Consider the following 6,000-nt stretch of genomic DNA (forward strand, 5'->3'; position numbering starts at 1 on the left):
ACTGAATGCAACATAGTGAAATAAATCTATGGAATAAATGAAATACTAGCAAAGAAAAACTTTATAAGAGCTGAAATGTGAAAGCATATTTAACCTTTCATAATTTCATATGTTCTTCCATACTTCTGGCCTTTGCCAATTCTAAACCATTTTCTACAGCAGTAGATAGGATACTGTGGTTCATAATCTTTCACAAATCAAAAATTTTTTTTTGCCTTGTTTCTGATGATCTATCAGGGACCCTGTCCCCTTTACACAAATAGAATTGTTCCCACTCCAGTGGAAACTACAGATGTAGCTGGAGCACTCAACCAGAGAATGGTATCTGTTGGAACATGAAATAAAAACCTCTCAGAGTCTCTCAGACATCGAACCACATCAACATGAAGAAAGAGTGTAAGTTTTAGTTTTAAGTGAGTAGAAACATATCTTAAGTGCTTTAAGAGACAGTGTTAGCTGGTTAAAAAGCCCCAAAGCCTACTTTAAAGTTCAGTAGTGTTACCTTTTACAGATTTAACTTAGTTCCAGACATAATGAAAACATAGCAAGAACATAGCTTGCATTTCTAGATAGAACAGATAGAGCCATTTGCCCAGGCAGATAATACTCTATACATAGAGTTTGGATAAGAACTGGCACTACTTCTGTACTTCAGAATTAAGCTTAGATTGGTGTAGAAAGAATGTTTTAGAATCACATTTTTAGCTGATTGGATGATTTATGAATAAATTCCCCTTGTATTGGGGTGAACACAGAGCAACACACAAAGAAGAAAGGAGGAAGAATAACATACAAAAACTGCTGCTTCTGCTGTGGCTGCTGCTGCTTCTGCTCGGAGGGAGCTGCTGCTGCTCAGAACATCTGAACTTTATGCCAGGGAGCTACTGCTGCTCAGAACATTGGGACTTTATGTTACAAAGCTATTAGCATGGACTTTAATACTTTAAAAATTCAACTCTTTGCCTCTGAGACTGATGCCTTCATACAATAAACAACTTTACAGCAACCAACAACTGCTCTTGTCTCTTTGAGACCCAAGACCCATAAAAAACTTGGCAGGTACTTTAGTAATAACTCCAGCCATTATAAATTTGGTAGCTTTATTTTTGTTGTTTGTTTGTTTTTTAGGGTAGTTATAGTCACAAGATGTGGTTGAATGGTACTTACAACTTCCATGTTCCCACAGAAGCCCAGGATAAAGAAAGAGAAACACATCATCTCTTCTTCAGGCAGCTGTAAACAGAGCTCACCAGACAAGTACGAATGGCCTACATTTGCATTCTTCATTAAGATTAATAGATTCAAAAGCCAGACAGGAACAACCTCATCACGCACTCTGGTCTTCCACCTAACACTTAGATCTTCTCTGAATTTATGCTGATGTCAAATTTAATTGCTGTGGTTTGATACTTTTTTTAAATTTCCAGTCACAGAACACAGCAAAAACATATGTGAGTTGTTAGAACAATTAATTGACTTCTCAGCTAAACACATAGTCTGAATTTTGCTTGTTTCCACTTCCATGTGCTGGACTGTACCATAAATTAGGGTCACCATTCTACCTCTGGTATTGTTATTCATCTTTTATACCAGTACAATCACAAAAGAAATGTTGTCGTACATTCTGCTCAAAAATCAGAAATAAATTGCATTTTAAATACTTCTGCAATATCTTATTGTTTATACAAAGGTGTATTCTTTGAAAACTGGTTTGATTTTTCACAGAAAACTAGTAAGAACAGAAATCTGCAAAAACTTTGCCTCCTTCCTCAGGGGCAGTTTGTACTTCGTACTCATAGGAGTTCACAAAACAAGTCCAAAAATACAACCAACTTTCTGCTTGTCATGTAAGAGTTAACCACAGCCACAGACCTTTTTCTCCATTAAGGTACTATGGGAGGAAGATGTGGTGCTTATAAATACTGCATGGCATAAGAATTTTTAATGTTATTCTTTCTCAATTCAGTAATTCTTTGACAAAATAACAGCCTGTAAGTTACTGCATTAAAATGGTAGAACTTCTAATAATTTTAGAAAGCGAGACAAAATTAATCAGCTTTTACATGCTTACTGTGCCTCATGTTTTTAGCTCACACAGCTCAAGAGGCAGTTACTGTGGTACCCAAGCATATCATGGCATCACTTCACATGTTTTCAGCAGATGGAGCTGATCTGCTTAGTTGCCATGGAAGCACCGTATCTGGAAAAGTATAAACTTTGTTTGGGATTTACTTCATTTTCTCTGGCAGTTACAGAACCTCAAGCCCAGAGTGAAGTACCTTCTCACAAGCAGGGACTTCACTCACACCATGAATTTCACGCTGCTCATTCTTTATCTGCAGAGCCTTGGCCCAGGACTCACAGACAAATGCTTTGTCTTCCGTGCTCCATGGCTAAATTACTATACATTTAATAAAGCAAAACTGTTTTCTTACTAATAATATATTTTCATACAGCCATTGAAATACATACAGAAATTTGGAGGGAACACTATGTAATCATTGATGTGAGATGGCACAGTTACTTACACAAATAGTTGGATAGGAGGTGTCGAGAAGACATTTTGTCCCTTAAAAAGCAATCTGAGTATCCCACTGCTCTAACCATGGATTTTTTTCACATCATATTCATATCTAGATGAATAGATGCTCTCACAAATGCAGGATGATGATGGAAGGAGCAAGCAAAAGGAGCAGCTGAGCTATGAAAGAGAATTTTATTAAGAGAAACATGACTGTTTGACTCTGCAATAATACAAACATGATTACTCTGAGGAAATTACTTTCCGTAAGCATATTTTCTCATTGTAAGATTATTGTACCATGAAAGTCTCCTTTTCAAGGAGCTGAGCACAGTCAGTTTGGGGCTTTTTTGGCTTTGACTCTTCAGGGTAGAAGTACTGTTAGAAGAAGTAGAACTTAAAATAATCCATCTTCCCCTATACTGACCTCAGCAACCATGGCAAAACCCCTTCTGATGAAGCGTTCTGAGCTGAAAACTTTTGCTGGGATGGAGGAGATGGTGTGGGGGATGAACAGTGGAAGATCACGTTCTTCCTTAATTTGGTAGGGCATAGATTACCACTAAAAGTTTTCAAAACCAAATTATTAATGAACACTTGCATTTGCCTTTGAAAGGGATACTTTCAGCTGACACTTGAGGGGGCCTGTTCAGTGAACGAGGTGTGAACAGGAAACTGGAACTAATACAGGGATTTGTATTAGCCAGGATCTAGCTGGCTGTGAGAGGGGCTATTGTCAGAGATAGATAGATAGATAGATAGATAGATAGATAGATAGATAGATAGATAGATAGATAGATAGATGATAGATAGATAGATAGATAGATAGATAGATAGATAGATAGATAGATAGATAATAGATAGATAGATAGATAGATAGATAGATAGATAGATAGATAGATAGATGGAGATGGATGGATGGATGGATGGATGGATGGATGGATGGATGGATGGATGGATGGATGGATGGTCTGCCAGGCATGGCTATCATAATTTAGGTAACAGCATACAACCTCCAAATGACATTTTTCCTCAGTTGTAACTTTTGAATAATAAGGCAGGAGAGAAAACAGCTGGAACACCTAAGGAGGAAGCCAGAGGCATAGTTTGATCAACAAGACCATAGCTATACCAGATGCTGTATTTGTCACCACATATCTATAACTGTGATCTCTGCCACTTTACCTGAAGCAACAGGATATAAAGAAGTCAGCATTGCTCAATCATCAGGGCTGAGTAGGGCTATTAACATCAATGAAAAAAATCCAAAACATTTTTAACAAATTTTAACAAATTTTTAACAAAGCTAGACTTTGAGAATTTATTTTCTTTGAGGATGTGAGAGGATTTGAAGACATTTCAACTAAAGGAGGAAATTTTTTCGTTGAGTCCTTTTGCTCTTCGTGGAGGTTTTTGGGTTTGGTTTTTGGGTTTGGTTTTTGGGAAGATGGGGGCAGGGGTACAAGGGTGCTGATTTTTTTTTATTTATTTGTCTGCTTTGGGGTTTATTGGGGTTGGAGGTTTTTTTTGTATAGCCAGAGAATAGTCAAGTTTCCCAGAGACAGTTTCTAGAAATTAGGTTTGTATTTTATCATAAAAAGGGAAAAATAAATATTACCTAAATAAAACATCATCTGTAATTAAAAATATGTTGCCTCACTTCTTGAACAGTAATAACCTTTCATCTCTCTCCTGTTCTTGATTTTATTTCTTACAGAATGCCTTCACTTCACTGGGATCATAAAAAAAATTTTTTTTAGCCTGGGAAGGTTTCTTAGCCTTTACATGGGTAAAAAAGTTTAAATGTTATTGGCCTGCTCTGAATGCAATCCTACTACTCTTGGAGGACTCTGCATAATATTTGAACTTTCCTCAATGCATCAGTTGAAAAAATACTTGTCTGTAATTTTTATTACATTTCTCCCTGCAGTTTTTACTGCCTCAGGGTTGTTCTCTTCATCTCCAATGAGGTTCAGAAACCCTACAGGGCAGGTCTGGGAAAAAATATATTCTGAACTTGAAAGTTTGAACAGACTTTTTGAGTTTCACGTACCACTACTCTTCGTTACATGATTAAATTCTTCAAAATTCCGACTCCATGTGGTCATTTACAGTTGTATAAAGTGCAGTCATGCTTCTATAGCAACTTGTGTAAATCAGAGTAGGCATGCCAAAATTAATTATAAAGCTGGATTTGCACATGTATAGTTCACCATATAGATTATTTACTAAAGGTGCTTATAACAGAAGTGCCTAGAGTATAATTTAGTGAAAGGTCCTGTATGATACCAGAGGGAGCAAATATTTCTGAGAGGTTTAAGTTATCTTGCCAAGGAAGTCAATGTAAAAATTAAATCATTTCAGAGACATAATATCATAGAATTTTCAAACTTAAGACATTACATTTTTATCTTCAGTTTAAAGATACACATCACATATCATAGAACCATAGAATGGTTTGGGTTGGGTGGGATCTTAAAGATCACAGAGTTCCAACTCTCCTGTATGGTATGCCTTGTCCTCTACTATGAACACAGGTTTTTTAAATATTGTAAAACCCAGATGGATATTTAAGGAGTTTGATTTTTACTCAAAATTTCTATGACTTGAAAAGAGACATGCACATCCAAAACAAGCTACATTTTACACTGAGGACACCAAAACAGTACATCAAACAGTAAAATTCTCTGAAGTGGCACACAGAAATTTGCCTTCTCTTCAGAGAGCTCTAGTCTCAACATCACAGCTGTCCTACAAGAAGGTTAAATTCATGCTGAAAAAGCAGCATTTGTTAACATATATTGGCAGAACCACAGAAAAAGCAAGCACATGTTAGGAGTATGTAGAGCTGATGTGTCTTAAGGAAGAAAACTACAAATATGTGAAAACAGAGGAAGTCATTTTTCCCAAACCTTTACAGTGACACATCAGTTTCCATCTAGTGGTATCTCTGTTCTTAAGTAATTAATGCATCTGGCCTTCTCTCACAAATAGAGAACAGAAATAAGAACTCATTAAATTTACAAGTACAGAAGGAACTCTACCATTCATCTCAGCAACATCCACAAGCACATCTGATTTTGTACAATGGTGCTCTGCAACAACAAAAATTTTCAGTAGACGTAACTATGGTTAATCTTAGTGTGATCCTTACTCCCTCACACTATAGCTTCTGCAAGAGGTAACAAACTACAGCACTGTGGAAACACATTCTTGCCAGATTCTTCAGCAGATGACAAAATTATATTAGACTACCTCCTAGTAAATACTGAAAGTGTGAGTGGTGTGCCTTCACATAGTGTTAAGAGCACACACTAGTAGCACTTACTGATAGTAAGCCAAGCCGAATGCAAATGCAAAGAGAGAGATGTATTTTTGGAGAATATAGCCCAGCCACAGGCAAAAGTGCACCGGGAAAAAGGGAAAACATGTAAAATATATCTGTCTCTTGAATTGTTTTGACTTAGTTAAATTATTTT

Source organism: Poecile atricapillus, chromosome 3 (assembly GCF_030490865.1).
Source record: "Poecile atricapillus isolate bPoeAtr1 chromosome 3, bPoeAtr1.hap1, whole genome shotgun sequence".
Lineage (NCBI taxonomy): Eukaryota > Metazoa > Chordata > Aves > Passeriformes > Paridae > Poecile > Poecile atricapillus.